The sequence below is a fragment of the Phalaenopsis equestris genome, unplaced genomic scaffold (assembly GCF_001263595.1).
Source record: "Phalaenopsis equestris unplaced genomic scaffold, ASM126359v1 Scaffold233116, whole genome shotgun sequence".
Taxonomy (NCBI): domain Eukaryota; kingdom Viridiplantae; phylum Streptophyta; class Magnoliopsida; order Asparagales; family Orchidaceae; genus Phalaenopsis; species Phalaenopsis equestris.
This window is the reverse complement of record NW_018251070.1, coordinates 195,406-208,704: the sequence shown is the minus strand read 5'-3', so window position 1 is coordinate 208,704 and position 13,299 is coordinate 195,406.

The following is a 13,299-nucleotide window of genomic DNA, read 5'->3' as shown; positions in this document are numbered from 1 at the left end:
CATGTTCGTTATGACCCAAAGAGGTTAGGGATTGAGTCTCTAGTCTCACTGTGAGGCCTAGATATGATTTCGATCATGACTGGATTTGGGTGTTGGTCTAGAACTATGGTAGAGGCTCTATAAGAGGGGAATTTGATGGGGGCTTATGCTTTTTTCACTGTTGTGAAGTTGTGGGTGAAGTTAATTTAAGTTTGGTAGACTGTGGAAGTGTATTGGTGTGGAATAAGTTTGGTAGACTGTGGAAGTGTATTGGGCTCTGTCCTGATTTTTGGCAAGATTTCGAGCTCAAAATTGAACTCCGGCAGTAAAAATTGGTGAGGGAAAATAGTTGCAATGCACTAAGGAGATCTTAAGGAAACTCTATGGTCAGTTTAGGGAGGTCTTTCTAAGAAATTTTCAGCACTTCTTCTTTTTATAAAAATTGCAAAGGGGTGGCTGTCATGGCCAATTAGGGAGTGCATTGTGTTGCTTAAGTGGAGAGCAGAGGAGCTCTACAATTTAATTTTCCCAAGCTGGCCTCTAGGTTTGATTTGAGTGAACTTTCATGGGGTGGGTTTGCTCTTAGTTTTGAGCTTCTCTTGCAACTAGGCTAGCTAGAAATGGCAGGGGGAGGTGGCTAGGTGCTCAGGGCATCTAGGGGAATCTGTTAAAGAAATTTAAAGCAATGGGGTTTAGTTTTGGTAAGGGTATCTTAAGCATGTGTATTTTTAGAAATAAGCTCCCTTAATTTGGAAGAATTTTGGTCCCTGGATCATCTAGCTTGGGATAGATGGGCTTTGGCACAGTCTTAGGGTCGTATCAATGGCTGAGCTAGAGTTAACTTGATGACTTTGGGGCAGTTAGGTCATTTTTAATGCATGGGTTCAATGTGGGTTGAAGTGATCAAAGCTTGGGTTTGGACTAGGCTAGCCATGTCAAATGGCCCAATTTATTGATCAACATTATTGATCAACATTGTGTATTCAACATTGTGTATATAATTTTTATGAAGATTTTTGGTGAAGGGTTGAAGTGATTTTGAGTTCAATTGGTAGGTCAATTTTAAGGGACTTTTGAAAGTTGGCCAACTTGGACATGTTAAGCTAGACATGGGTCTAGGTTGGGCTAGCCTTGGGCTAAGTCCAAATTTAATGGTTCAAATGATCAAGGGAGATGTTTTAAAGATTTTGCATGAAGATATGGAGTGGAAATTTTAGGGTTAAGGCCATCAATTTGGTGGGATTTTAAGACATGGCCAATTTGAGGCAAATTTGGGGCTTTTGGACTTAGGTTGAAATCAAATAAAATTTAGGCCTTACCAAGGCCAATTGAAGGTCAATTTTGATGTATGGGGATGTTATGAAGATTTTTCAACACAATTTGTGGCCAATTGAGTGGGCTATGGGTTCAATTTGGTGGAACCAAGCCAATTGAGCTTGGATTTGGTCTAGATTGGTCACATCAAGAGTGGATTTGAGTTTAGAATTGAAATTGGGGTGAATTGAGAACAATTTGATAAATATTTGGAGTGATTTGAGGAAAATATGGGCCTTTAAAGGGTAATTTGGGGGTTTTGATCAAAGGTGGTCAAATTGGGAAAATTGAGTCATGTGATAGCTGAGAAAAATGAAATTGAGAATATCTGGGGGGTTTTGGGAATTTTTGGAATTTTTAGAATTTTGGGGCAAGGAGGGGTATTTTGGTAATTTGGCCAATTTTGGTGATTTTGGGTAGTTTGGGTGTTTTCAAGGTGTTTGAAATGATTTTAGAACCAAGTTGGGTAATTTTGGTAGATTTGAGAATTTTGGCCAAATTTGGGGTCCCAATGGTATCTAGGTAATTTAGGAGAATTTAGGGGCAAAAGGATAGGTTGGGTATCTTGGTAGAGTTGGAATGCCAACCAACATCAGTAAGCCATGGACCAATGGAAACCCTATTTTGGGTCCTCTATGTAGTGATCTTAGCCAAACCCTAGCCTAGGGCTAATGCATTTAGGAGACCACCTACATGAGTCTCCCAAAAGTATCAAGGGACCAAAGCCTAGAAGTTCTGGGTTTAGGGTAATGAATGATTATGAGTACAAGTAATTGCAAGTGAGTGCCTTAGCCCTAGAACAACACCCAGGGTCAACCCTAAGGTCCAGCAGTCCTAAGGGTAACTCATCTTGAGTTCCCTCATAGTGACCTCACCTACTAAGTGTTAGAGGTTAGGACCAATATGTGGAACTTCAAGTTGAGTGGAGAAGAGTTTGAAATTTCTAATGGTGAGGGTTCCTTATCTAGTTTTCTAAGAATAGTCAATAGGAAATTCATATAGCTAGACTTTAGGCTACTAAAGAGAAAAAACTAAATCTCAACCAAAAGTGACGTCAACGATATGCTTCCCCAGAAATGTATGTCTCACCTGTCACCCAGAATGCTCTAATCAGAATCTCTCAGAATACTTATCTCCCTAACTTTACACATCCTCCTAAGTACTACATTTTATAGTTAAATGGTCAATGTGAACATTCTCATGTTGATTTGCCCCACTCATGGACAAGTCAAATGGGCACATCAAGTTTTAGCAAATCTTATGGCCAGTAACATATGTAAATTAAGTCTAGGAGAACATTCATCACATATAAAATTAAGATTTATTCTTAAACTTCAACACCCTACACTTACTACCAAATCATCACAAAAAAGTATAGGGTTTCTACTCACAATGCATGATAAATTCAATAGAAAACATCATGAAATAAAGCTTATAAACTAAATATGTGTTGTATGGGATGACAAGGCAATCAAACAATCTCTACTTAATAAAACAAGTTCACTAAATACGTGTTTACTGGATTATAATGTAATTAAAACATACAATACTTAGCTTTAATCTCTCTGAAATCCTTCCACTGGAGTTCTCTACTGCTCTTTCCAATTGTTGATACAATCCATTACAAATGCTCACAAATTCCCTTACAAATCCCTTTAAATTAGTGGAATAATACCCCTAATATGGATTTCCTGAAGTCCTTGGGGAGTTACAGACCTTGGAACTTCGTTCCTAAGTCCTCAGACGGCATAAATTTTCTCTTTCCATCTCCCTGAACCACTAAACAACTCTCAGAAAACTGTTCCGGACAGTTCTGGCGCATAGACACAAGCAAGTGGCACCTAGGCGGTTTTGGCACTTAGATGTCAGAAAGTGGCGCCTAGGCACTATTTGTTGCACAAAATATTGCTTCAATTACCTTGTTTCGCTCTGATTTTTCTCCAATTCACTACAATTATTCTTCATATAATTCTTCTAACCAAAACATAAAAATATTTTCTTTTAAAGTGCAATTTCATTTATAAACAAATGTAAAAAGTATATGAAGTTAAGTCTGTTAAAATACACAACAATAAGTCTTAGTGATAGAAGAGAAGTGGGCTGCTTCTAATTAGACTGTGGAGAAAAGGCAGTTGGAGAAGGTCGCTCGGCTCTCGAAGAAGATGTCAAAGAAGAGAAAGGAAGTAGACAACTAACCCATTGGAGAAATAAATAAGTGAACTAAATAAGCTGGTCAGTTGTGAAGGCAAACATCAGGCACGGATTACATTCATTTGGTTTTAAAAACTTCTAGTGTTATTTAGAATAAAGTCACAAACAAATTAATACTGATCAAACGAAAACCTCCCATGATATTCATAGGTGATTTAGGAGATAATGTGACTTTCTCCCAGTTTCCCACAGATTCTGAAGGTTCGTCAAGATGCCTTTCCGCGCAGAAGATCATTCGACCTCCTTGACTGGTTTTATCCCTACATATAAAAGAGCTGACACAAGTTGTCGGTTAGCACATGTGCAAGTTGAGGGAGTGTCAGACGTTGAGGATTTGAGGGAAAATCTTGTCTTGGCTGAGTAAACTGAGCATAGGAGGAAAGTGAAAGTTGCTTCCCCAGACCTTACCCTCTCAAGCCCTCCAAGAAGAAAGAAAGAGGATCAAATAAGTGGATTCTCTTGTAAATAGATCAATCAAAGGTTTTTATGCACTTTGATTCAAGTCTCAGCCTGGTTAACATTAAGAAGGATTGGTTCCCTTTGAACCTATCATCAATCGATTGCAATTTATGAGCTGGCTAGTGTTGTAGAGGAGCAAATTTTTTATATTGTTCACATCTTCATGAAACATTCTCTATTTCAAGGGTTGGCCAGAAATAACCTTGTCTTTGTACTCGATGAGCCAATGTTCTTCCCCCTAAATGGCTTCCAAAATTACTTGAATGTTGATGCGAATGGATTAAGTATGTTAATTTTGCAAAGATTTTTTCAATATTACAAAATACACAGAGCATATACAATAGTAAATATACAATTTAATCCCAGCAAAAATAAATTTAGTGAAAATAGTTTTATCTTTTTTAAATCTTTAAACTGCCAAAATCCCCTAAAAATAATGCAAGTATATGTATCGCTCAAGTAATAAAGGGCTCTAATGAAGTCTTAGGTATCAATCTCACAGAGAAGTTAGAAATTCTTATAAGTAAATTTATTTAATTATAATATAAACTACAATTTAAACTATAAAAGTGAAGTATGAAATTCAAATCTACAGTAAATGAGTGACTGCTAAATAAAATGCTTTTAAAAAACTAAGTTAATTAAACTAAATGACTAAAATTTTAAAAGTAAAATTACGAAAACTAAACAAAGTTATATTCTTTTGTGCAAAATAGGAGCAATCCTATTCTTTACCCTCTTCCAAGTACATAAAAAACATTGAGTAATCTAGAATTTGGTCCCTAAATCCGTCGTTAGGCTGGGAGGATATCGGCTGCCACTCTATAGCTCCCACTACTCCTTTAACTAAGGGCTAACAATCTCGCGTCATTTTCCAATCAACTATATTAAATTGGGGATTTTAATCTGTCACCTTAAAATCTCCAATTCTGGATCCAATAAAGTATATTTGCTTATTTATTTTCACTTAACCCCATGGATGAAATCCTCTCCCATGGAATCAAATGTGAATCACTATATTGTAGAAACCATAGCCTTTTCGAAACATATGTTTTTCAACAGATTTTAACATTTCCATTGGTCAGATCAAAAAGTAAATGAAGATCGGTGTTCAAATCATCAAAAATTATTGACATTAAAAATTGTGAAAAACAAAATTAATTATTCACAAAACCATATCTCAAAGTAGAAAGAAGGATGAAGAAGACTACTCATAATTCAAGAGAATTAAATGACAAAAAATAGATTTCATATATAAAAGTAAGTTTACAAAACAAATAAATAAAAGAACACAACTTATCTCACAATCCTTCCCATTCAAATCCCTAGAAGTTATCTTCAAGAACTTTGCCTCTTTACAAGCACTCTCAATTCTCTCATAGAAAATAATGAAAAAGAAATCTCTGACTTTCCCTGTCCTCTTACAATCCTTGAAGAAAATCTCCAAGCCCTTGACTTTCTCTCTCTCTCACGCCCCTCTTTTTCTCTTCAAGCCACCGCTTCCCTCTCTTTTATTAGAGGTTGTATCCCTCTAAAAATTAATTCAAAATTTTCTCTTAAAATTATATCTAACAGTCAACTCTTTTGAATTTAAAAGACATGTCTGTTGATCCAAAAGGCATATCCCTTCATAAGAGAACCTTCCAAAGTGTCTAGATACATGGAATCACTCCATGGGCTGTTTAGAATAATTGTCCTTTTCAAAATTCATGTAAAATTCATCTTGAATTGCCTTAATCTGTAAAAAGTCATCTCTGCCACTTCAGGCACTGATTTTGGTGCTTCAGGCCCCATCCTGCTTAGACTGTGTTGTTTTGGGTTTTGGCTCTCCAAGCGCCAGCTCTCTGTAAAATGGTGCTTTAGGTGCCAGTTCTGTCTCTTCAAGCACCAACTCTTTGTAAAGTTGTTCTTGAGGTGCCAGTTCTAGCGCTTTAGGTGCCCGAATCTCAAAATTCATTATTTTGGCTCCAAATTTTGTCCTTTTTGCTACTTTTGCTCCAAATCTCTAAAATTGATATACCTCCAACAAAAATATAAAAATATCCATATACCTCCAACAAAAACACGAAAATCCCCTTCTTTAAAGTGCAATATCACCAAAAATAAGCGCAAAATATATACTTAAAACAACATATTATTTTGGTGTATCAAAATCCTCCAAATTTAAATGTTACTTGTTCTAAAGTGACACTTTTATTACATAAAAGCATATGACTCATGATAGATATTATAACTTCTATACTTTAGTTTAATAAATAACATAGTAAAATTCAAGGAAAACCTTTAATAACTTAGATTCAAACTCTAAGTCTAAGAGTACTTAGTAATCAAATTTAAGATTTTTGAATCTCTATTCATTTCAAGAAGAATTGTAATTTATCACATCAAGAATACTTAAAACATTCATATTAAAAGGAATTTCATGAAAATTTTACTAGTAATGTTGCTAATACTCCAATACAAGTTTAGAAAATATAATAAAGCCTTTTCCTTAAGTTAATTGAAGTGAAGCAAATTTTTTATTAAGCTTCTCCTCAAGCTTCTCCTTACTCATTTTTCTTTTATCTTCTTTTCTTTTCTTTTTCTCTTTTTTCTTTTCTTATATTTTTTTCTTTTAGGATCTTTTCATTCCCTTCTTTTCTTTTTCCTTTTCAATTGAGGATTACTATATATGGATAGCCTTTAATAATTTTGAACTTCACTATCCTCTTCTTAAAGTTAAAACTCTCTACCTTTCTTCACTTTATAAACTCATATTAGTTTATGATTTTTCATATATTTTCACTCTTTTCTTCTTACATGAAACTCTAAAATTCTTAATACTTTAAAAGTATAATTTTCTTTACTTTAAATAGAAAAAATAGTCTTATCCTTTCATACCAAATATTTTTAACTTAGAATTGACCTTCATTATTAAAAAAATTTACCTAACTTTACTATAAAATTTACAAACATAATTATAGTTATTTAAAGTTAAATCTTAATATACCAGGTCATGTTAAATTAATTTTAAAAATATAGTTATTTGAGGACAAATAAAATTTAGTTTAATTCTTTTTAAAAGAATTTTTTTCCCCAAACTTAAATTTTTTAAGTAATTTAAAAATGTTCAGTACAAAATTTAGTTGGTCAAAGAAAACAGTAAATGCATAAAAATAAAAACTAACATGTAGAGGGTTTTCGAGTATGAAACTGGGCTCTGGCATACTGCAGGTACTAACTTTTAAAATGCATACAGACTTTCAAACAATAAATGAAATATAATATATTTTAAAGGATGTGCTAAAAATTAAAAACAGACATAAAAACTGAAAATGCTAAAAATGCAGAAAAAGTAAAAAATCTACAGTTACTATTATAATTTACGTCCATAGCACAAAATGAAATTTTTTACTACATCAGTTTTAAAAGACAACAAATAACAATCAATAAAATTTACAAACAAACATCAAACAAACTAACTCCTAAGATATCAATCTTCATCTCCTTCCTCTTCATCATCATCACTTTACTACATCAGTTTTAAAAGACAACAAATAACAATCAATAAAATTTACAAACAAACATCAAACAAACTAACTCCTAAGATATCAATCTTCATCTCCTTCCTCTTCATCATCATCACCATCATCATCTTCTTCTTCTTCTTCTTCATCATGATCTGGAGCATAAGGAGTGAAGTTGGGGCAAGTTGGAAATTCCACATTATACTCACCCCTAAGATATCTAACCATAGCCTCCTCGTAAACTTATCATTTTGAACTCTCCTCTGCTTATATTCATCATTGTAAGCATTCCTTGCTTCAATTCCTCCAATCCTATTTTGCATATTCACAATATCCATTTATTGAATCATGAGCTGCTCTATAATATTTTCAAGTGAAGCAGAGCGAGAAGTAGATGCCTCTGTAGTTGAAGTTGAGGATCTATCACTAGCTCCACTCTTGGACTCAACAAATGATTCAACTTTGTGAACCGTATGCTTCCCAATAGGATTTTGTGACTGCAGCGTTTCCTCATTTCTATGGGAATCTACTCTTGATTGCTCACATAAAGTGAAAATCATGGCAGGGTAACCAAAACCACTAGTTGTAGCACTGCTAGCTATACTCCGAGCATGATGAGCTATAAGAGCACCAACATCTACTGCCTTCATTTTCTGAATGCAGAAGTTTAGCACAGTTCTATCCTTCATTACTTTGCTCAGATGATTTATTGGCAGTAATTTAGCGAAGATGAAGTAGTGACATACCTTCGACTCAATAGTCATCATGGAAGCAAATAAGTTAACTTTCTTATTATTTTTAATTTTCCATTCTCCTTTTCCATCAGTCACAAAGGAAGTCACTTCATCCAGTAATGAATCAGTCATAAAAAATGCAGCATATTCATATTGAAATGCATTTCTCAATCCATAAAATGCATTTATCCTTTTTTCTTGAAAACTCAACTTGCTTACCTATCACCAGGATGTGATCATCAGTAGTGAATCGCAAGTTGGCATTGAACTCCCAGATCATAGGCACAATAGCTACTGCAGTCAAGTAGCAAAATCTCTCCCAATTTCTGGTGATAATCAACCTCTCGATCTCGCCATCTGGGTTAGCAAATGTGTGTTCCTTTATCAATTTTCTTGATTCCATTTGAGTATCATAACAGTGTTGCGCTTTGAAATTGACAAATTTCCTCGCGTTAAAATCTCTACTTGGCTTTCCTCTCTTTACTCGTGGAACCATCAAAATTTCTATGAAAATCCAAATAAAATCCAAATAAATAACAAAATTAAAAATCTAACTCCCCAAGTAAAATTATTTGGTAAGAAACTTTTCACCATGGGTTTTCTTCAAGCTTTTCCATAAAAAATCCCAAATTTTGGATCTCTCATAATGTAGGAACAATCCATGGTGAAAATAAAAAATTTCTAGGTTAAAGTGAAGCTCTTATCAAGAGAAGATGAAATCTAAAAACTTTGGCCTTCGAAATCTTCTCTAATGAGCACAATGTGAAGCCTTATGTCACAGTTTAGAGGTAGGAGACACCCCAAATAGTAAAAATGATGTTTTACTATGTGTTTTTGCGGTTTGTTCTTCCAAAAATTATCATACATTCTATTCGTGTTCAAATTCTTTTTTTAAAAATCATTCCATAAATAGTAAAAATGATGTTTCACAATGTAAAAATTATCAAAATTTTCTATGTGTTTTTGCGGTTTGTTCCCCAAGTAAATTCTATTTTGTGCAAAATAGAATTGACCTTCATTATTAACAATTCTGAATGGCCCTTTCCACCTAGACTTCAGTTTTCCAAGAAATAATTTTAATCTTGTATTGTATAAAAAAACTTCTTATCCGTGTTCAAATTCTTTTTTTATTATCTTCTGATTATGTCATTCTTTCATTCTTTCCTTATAAATCCTAGCATTATCGTAAGATTCATTTCTAATTTCTTCAAGCTCATTCAATTGCAATAATCTTTTCTCACCAGCATCTTTCAAATTGAAATTTAATTCCTTAATAGCCCAAAAAAATTTACGTTTCAATTCTACCGGCAAGTAACAAGCCTTCCTGAAAATTAATCTATATTGGGACATTCCTATAGGAGTCTTATAAGCTGTCATATATGCCCACCAATCCATTTTATTAAGATTCACACTTTTTTCCAATATTCTTTTAATTTCATGATTAGATACTTCTGCCAAACCACTATTCTAGAGATGATAAGCAGTTGCAATTTTATGCATTATATTAAATTTTCCACCAACCTTGCAATTGTTGAATTCCTAAAATGAGATCCTTCATGAGTAATAATTACTCTGGGCATTCTAAATCTTGTAAAAATATTTTTAATTAAAAATTTAGAAACACTCCGAGCATCACATCGAGGTAAAACTATTGCTTCAATTCATTTTGAAACATAATCCACTACAATCAAAATATGCACATCTCCAAATGAAGGTATAAATGGTCCCATAAAATCCAATCCCCATGCATCAAAAATGTCAATTTCCAAATTAAATTTTTGTGGCATTGTATTTCTTTTTGAAATATTACAGAAAAAAATTTAACTTCAAGAATAAATTTTAGGGGCATTTCATTTCTTCTAAAAATATAGCCTACTTTTGGACATCCATAATATTTTTTTTGGTATAACTGTTAAGATCTCTAAATAGAGTAGGCCAATAAAATCTAGATTACAAAATTGTATGAATAGTTCTATCATTATCAAAATGACCTCCAAATTCAGAATCATGAAATTTGTGAATAATTTCCTAAATTCCTTTACAAGGTGCATCGTCTCATTACTAAATTTTTGCATTGTTTGTACAAAAATGGGTCATCACAAAAATAATATTTTGCATTGTGAATGAATTTCTTTTTTTGATGTTTTGTCATTCCATATGGTAAAATACCACTTAAAATATAATTCACAATATCAGCATACCAAGGTATTTCCCATCCTTTTACAACATAAAGTTGTTCATCAGGAAAAGTTTCATTAATTTCTTTTTGAAACCAAGTGTTTCTACCTGTTTTAGCTTAGATAGATGATCAACAATTTTATTATCAGTCATTTTCCTATCAACTACTACAAAATCAAACTCTTGCATCAGAAGTACCCATCTAATTAATCTAGGTTTGACATCCTTCTTTTGCATTAAATATTTAATAATCAAATGTTCAGTATGCACAACACATTTAGCTTCAATTAAATATGACCTAAACTTATCAAAAGCATAAACAATGGTTAATAGCTATCTTTCAGGAATGGTGTAGTTAATTTGAGCATCATTAAGAGTCTTACTAGCATAGTATATAACTTTAAAAATCTTATCATATCTCTGCCCTAAACCAACTCCAATTACATAATCACTTGCATAACACATTAATTCAAAAGGTTTCTCCCAATTAGGTGAAACAATTATAGGAGTAGCGATCAATTTTTCCTTGAAAGTTTCAAAAGCTCTAAGATAATCTTAGTTAAAGTCAAATTTTGTATCTCTTTTCAGAAGTTGGCATAAAGGCTTTGTAATTTTTGAAAAATCTTTAATATATCACCTGTTAAATCCAGTATGTCCAAAAAAGCTCTTAACTCCTCTCACAGTAGTAGGCAGAGGTAAGTTTGTTATAACTTGTATTTTTGCATGATCTACTTTCATGTCATTTTTTTAAATTTTATACCTAAGCACAATTCCTCCTGCAACCATAAATTGACATTTTTCCCCATTTAATACGAGGTTAAACTTTTCACATCATTCTAGAAATTTTTCTAAATGATTTAGACAGAGTTCAAAAGAAGTTCCAAATTCAAAAAAAATTCCATAAAGACTTCCATCCATTTTTAAATTAAATCACTAAAAATTGACATCATACATCGTTGAAATGTTGCAGGTGCATTAAATAATCCAAATGACATTTGTCAAAAAGCAAAATTTTTATAAATACTAGTAAATGTTGTTTTTTTCTTGATCCTCTGGAGCAATAGGTATTTAATGATAACTGGTATATCCATATAAAAAAAAAATATTTATGCCCAACCAGCCTATTGAACATTTGGTCTAAAAAGGGTAAAAAAGAATGATCCTTTTTGGTGGTAGAATTTAATTTTCTATAATCAATGCAAATCCGTCATCCAGTGACATGTCTTGTTGGTTTTAATTCATTATTCTCATTTATCACAACAATCACACCTCCTTTCTTTGGAACACAATGAATTAGACTCACCCAAGCACTGTCTAAAATAGGATATATTATTTTGATATGTTATCCCCGCATCTACCATTTTAAAATCTCTTTCTTGACAACTTCTTTCATCATAGGAATCAATCTCCTTTGAGGATCAGCTTTTGGTTCATGTTGATATTCCAATAAAATTCTAAGCATACAAGTTGAAGGATTGATTCCTTTAATAATAGCTATTGGCCATCCAAAGGCTTTCTTATATCTTCTATCTTCTCAAAGTTTCCTTCTCAAAGTTTCCAACAACTGTTATTCTTGTGTATCAGTTAATTCTGAGGATACTATAATAGGTAATGTGGATAAATCTCCTAAGAATGCATACTTTAAATATGTAGGAAATGTTTTCATTTCTAGTTCAAGAGGTTTCTAATTAGATGAAATCAAATTCTTGTTACTTTTTGAAGGATCTAACATTTCAAATTTTTATTGAACATAATCCACATCTTCATTACTCACTTCTGTAGATTCATCTTGAATTTTATCCTCATCTTCATATTCCAAATATTCTTTTCCAATTTTTTTTTTGAATATTTTTTTGAATATCTTCTTGAAATATTTATGGCTTAAATATTTGTTGATATACATTCTAAAACATTCAATCTCTTACTCTTTTGTAAGGTATCTCATAGATTTTTCAATATTAAATGTAACCTCTTGATCACTAACTCTTATAGTTAGTTCTCCTTTCTGCAAATCTATTAAAGCTCTTCCAGTGTCAAGGAATGTTCTTCCAAAAATGATAGGAATTTTTTTATCTTACTTCATATCTAATACAATAAAATCCATAAGAAAGATAAAATTATCAACTTTTACTAAAACATCTTCTATAACTCCTTTACGATAGGTAATCAAATGATCAACTAATTGAAGAGTTACAGTAGTATGTGAAATATCTCCTAAACCCAAACTTCTGAAAATTGATAAAGGCATAATATTAATATTGTCTCCTAAATCACATAAAACTTTTCAAAAAATCTTTAGCCAATAGCACAAGGAAAAGTAAAACTAACAGGATCTTTGAGTTTTTCTGGAAGCTTTATCTGAATTATAGCACTACACTCCTCACTGAGTGCAACAGACTCATTATCTACAAACTTCCTTTTCTTATTAAGTATATCCTTCATGAACTTCACATAGCTTGGCATTTGTTCTAAAGCTTCCACAAATGGAATGTTTATCGTCAATTTCCTCAATATTTCTAAAAATTTTGAAAATTGGTTATCTCTATTTTTTACTTCAATTTTTGAGGAAATGGAGGTGGTTATCTTTCTACAGTGATTTTCATTAGTTTAATAAGACATTATGACTCAAAATGAAAATTTTCAACAGATTTTTCATTTCCACCTCATCTTTTTCAACTTCAAATTCCACTTCTTTTTGAACTCTGTTTTTCAATTCTTTTCCACTTCTCAGTTGAATAGCCTTAATTTGCTCTTTGTTTTGATCTTTAGGATTTACTTCAACATTACTAAACAACGTTCTTGAAGGTCTATTGCTAAGTGCAGTAGCAATACATCTCAATTGATTTTCCATGTTTCTAATTGTAGCTCCTTGACTTTGTAATTGGCTTCCCATATGCAATATCAATTCTTCTATTAAT